The sequence below is a fragment of the Littorina saxatilis genome, unplaced genomic scaffold (assembly GCF_037325665.1).
Source record: "Littorina saxatilis isolate snail1 unplaced genomic scaffold, US_GU_Lsax_2.0 scaffold_477, whole genome shotgun sequence".
NCBI lineage: Eukaryota > Metazoa > Mollusca > Gastropoda > Littorinimorpha > Littorinidae > Littorina > Littorina saxatilis.
The window spans coordinates 10,001-14,223 of record NW_027129177.1 but is presented as its reverse complement, the minus strand read 5'-3'; the positions used below and the strand labels follow the sequence as shown (position 1 = coordinate 14,223).

The window sequence follows — 4,223 nt, the reverse complement described above, 5'->3', positions numbered from 1 at the left end:
AGTTGATCTGCTGACTTTCAGGTGAGGGTGGCTCAGACCTATCTCATGCGTCATGGTGCAGCGGGGACTCCATTGAGAGTAGGTCGAGACCTGACCTTCACACCCAGAGTCCCTGAGGCCGTCAGGAGTGACAGAACAGGTCACTTCTCTTCCAATTCAACACAGAAAAGATGCGCAAAATGTCACAAAAACACAAGGAAGATGTGTACAAAGTGTCGAGTTGGCCTTCATCTCCATTGCTTCAACGAGTTCCACGGAGTTCCTTGAATTTGCTGCATCGTCGCTCTTCATCATGGAGTTCCTTGGCGTTGTTTTTTCTTGATTTGAGCTACTTCTAAGAAAGAAGTGGAGGAGAGGATAGGGTTATTCCTCCCAGATATTTTGGCTTAATTTTTACCAACACAAAGATAATGTACACTCATTTTGAAAGAACGCAAATGAGCAATCAGCTGGATATTGTGAAATCAAAGAAATGGCCCAACGTTGCTATGTTCGTTTCAAGGCAAAAAATAAAGCTGTTTTTACAAATTCATTTATCTGAAATATGTCCACAAAATGTGAGTTTTCTATTTAACTTCATAACGTCTCAAGGTTCCAATGTGGGGGTGCACTTAACAAAAAGGTTATTGTGGTCATTGGCCCCCAGTGCACCCTGTGGGGGTGCACTTAAAAAAATGTTATTGTGGTCATTTGCCCCCAATGCACCCTAGAGGGGTGCACCCAAAAACTTCTAAAAAAACTAGGAACAAAAAATTTTGGGGGGCAAACGACTACGGATATGTCTTAGTGGTACTCCTTTCAGTAAAAAAACACACTAAAAAATGATAACTGCCAAAAAAAATTTTTTGGGGGTGGATATGGGATAAACGGTTGCCTATGGGCGGGGAATTAGCTCAGTCGGTAGCAACGCTGGCTTCAAAATCAGTTGTCGCTAATGGCGTGGGTTCCATCCCCACGTTCGGCGAGGGATTTATTTCCCAAAGTGCAGACTCTCCTCGGTGGCAAACCAGCGAAAGTCTCAGGGCTTGGAAACATGAATGCACACATGCAGGAAAAAGAAAACAATCCGTATGGATAGCGCCGTATACTGTATGCATGGCAGCCCGCTTTCCCCAGGGATAAAGCAGCCCGAATTTGCATGAGGGTAACCTCACGGGACTATATAAATTATAATCCTTATTTGTATCTTTACACTCCATATCCCCAACACATGCATAATCTTCCTGCTCGAATAATGCTACCCGAGAAACGTAAGCAAAAAGCGTTTAGACAGGTCGAGAGCTATACAGAGTTCAGAGATGCGAAAATGGGTGTCACCCAACTGGGTAGAAACACGTTGCGGGATCTGAATGATTGAAATCAGAGACATTCTTAGTTTCAACCAATCCGACCGTGCGGTTGCGTACCACCGAGTTTCGCTGCATGCCTGTTGTTTTGTTGTTGTTTGTTTGCTTAACGCCCAGTCCACCACGAAGGGTGATATCAGGGCGGTGCTGCTTTGACATTTAACGTGCGCCACACACAAGACAGAAGTCGCAGCACAGGCTTCATGTCTCACCCAGTCACATTATTCTGACACCGGACCAACCAGTCCTAGCACTAACCCCATAATGCCAGACGCCAGGCGGAGCAGCCACTAGATTGCCAATTTTAAAATCTTAGGTATGACCCGGCCGGGGTTCGAACCCACGACCTCCCGATCACGGGGCGGACGCCTTACCACTAGACCAACCGTGCCGGTCGCTGCATGCCTCTCAGTCCAGGACTCTGTGAGGTGCTACAACCCAACGCCTGACAACACTCGTCAGTAACAGCGGCTCTCACCCTTAGTGAAAAAGTAGTTCTAAATGTCGGAATAAATGACTGCAGGAACGACGCACACAGCTGTATCCAAAGCTATGTGATGTCTTTTATTTGATAAAGTACTTACAAGCTTACACACACACTAACACACACACAAACACACACACAAACACACACGTACACACAAACACACATACATACATACACACACACACACACACACACACACACACACACACACACACACTCACACACACTATTTTGCCTAACCAATTTGTATTTAGTGAAAAGGCGTCAACAGCGGGTTCCAGTACAGTATCAGACACGTGTTTTTTCTCCGTAAAATGTCCTTTACATTAAAGCAGTTACTGTGATATCACACACACACACACACACACACACACACACACACACACACACACACACACACACACACACACACACACACACACACACACACACACACTACACGAGAAGCCAAAGTATCATTTATTCAAACACAATCAATGCCTTGCTTATAGTGACAAACCCTGAGTTGCATGGTAAAACTTGAATGGAACAAAATATAATGCTCATTTTACTTTACACTGCAAATGTAATAATGCATATATCAATTTGCAACAGATTTCGGAATGCATTACATTTTTTTCAACTTGCCTGTGATTTTAATTGTAACGGAGCAAAATTTCACACACTCTCCAAGTACACAACCACTTAAAACAAAAGCTTGCTCACCGTCTTTTCCTGGCTCTTGTTTGTGCACTTCTTTGTGCACGAGTCGTTGCAGGAAACCCCTTTACGCTTACAATGACACTTCCTTGTTTCACACATGCTAGTGTGAGTGCATTCGCAGCACCTCTCTGTTGCCTGAAATTCAATACACAGCTTTGTTAGCTACTTGGGTATAGTGAAGGCAAATAAGAAAACAATGTAACTCTGAGTTCCATCTGTGATCATCACAAAATAAACATGACTTGATTTATAAAGAGATGTTAGATATCACTATATATTGCTATTCTGATAGGCACGCGGAGGAATTCGGGGGTTGTAATTGGATAGGCTCACACAGCCCTATTCCGGTCATCGGGCCATAATCTGCAGGAAGTTGGTGAATATGCTTGTCATATTCGCAATAACAAAGACGCATGTTTCCGGTTTCTTTGACTTGTATGAAGCACACGCATACCTGGCCTGGTTTGCTTCTGTGACTGGTCGACAAACGATGCAATTTGCACTTCTTTTTTTCCGTGCATGAAATTCATTCAGAGCAAAATCCAGTTATTTAACAGGTAACAAACCTTGCAAAATTCAAGTAGCTGCATTATACCAGACGGTCTTTCCAATGTTCAGCACAGATTCAGTAAACTCTCCTTTCCCTGTGCAACGTCCATTCAGTGTTATTGTATGCAATGTTGAAATGAATGTATCGGTCTGAAACATGTATACGTTGACTTTCTTCTGCGACAATCCTTGTTCATTGATCATCCACAGATTTACACATTCATCCTACGCGAAATCCCTATCCGCAGCAAAAGTCAGACTTTCAAACAAGACATAGAATCATACCTTAGCAAGCATGCTAGGTTACGTCATATGAAACCTGGAATATTGACGTAATGACAAACATACGGATATATCGTGTCTTCTCCGTGATATACAAGTGTATGTCCGAGTTGTTGCTATTGACTTTGAAACTGACACGCCGGCGAAAACGCCGGTAACGCGTGCGCAGAGAAGAGCAAGCATCGAGAATCTTCAATTCTAAAAATAACCAACACTGGTAGCTGCCGACCTTCCGCTAGACACACATGAATACCTGGGGAAAATAAATAATTACTGGGGAGTAAAAATAAATACTGGGCGGTATTAAACGACAGTTTGACTTTGAAGGACACAATGTTGCAGCTTTTTAGCCAGCGTGTCAGTTTCAAAGTCAATAGCAACTACCCAAACAAACTGAATGAAATAAAAACACGGAGAGACCCTTTTTATTTATTTTTTGTTTGTTTTGTTTTTAATCTCAGTTGCATGCAGGTGGCTTCTACCTCATTTTAGTTTTTTGTCTTCTCTCTCACCTTTGTTTTTTGAAGCGGGGAGCATTCTTCTTAATGGTAATTTTTTTATTTTTTTAATAAAATGTTTACATGTTTAAGTTAACAAACTGTATCACTAAACTAATATCATGCAAAAGACTAAAAAAAAACACATTCCTGCCTAAAATTATTTTGTTTAAATCTATTTTGCTATTATAACGTTTTCTTTTGTACATGAAGAAAATAAACAAAAATAAACAAATGCCAAAGAGTAAAACAAAGATTAGGGGCAGATAGAGATTTGAACTCGCCTCAATCACGCATCAGGCGAACGAGAGAACCGTTCGGCCACGGAATCAGTTGAAAATAAATTGACACTGTAATGCA

General features: G+C 42.0%; 1 long non-coding RNA gene across 1 annotated transcript in view; it reads right to left on the bottom strand.

Moving 5' to 3' along the window:
- Positions 1-2,279: 2,279 nt before the first annotated feature.
- Positions 2,280-4,223, bottom strand: part of LOC138957456 (uncharacterized) — a 4,440-nt gene continuing 2,496 nt past the window's right edge. The window contains exon 2 of the long non-coding RNA XR_011453038.1: positions 2,280-2,670. This is a non-coding gene — a long non-coding RNA (uncharacterized lncRNA). The remainder of the gene's footprint in view (positions 2,671-4,223) is intronic.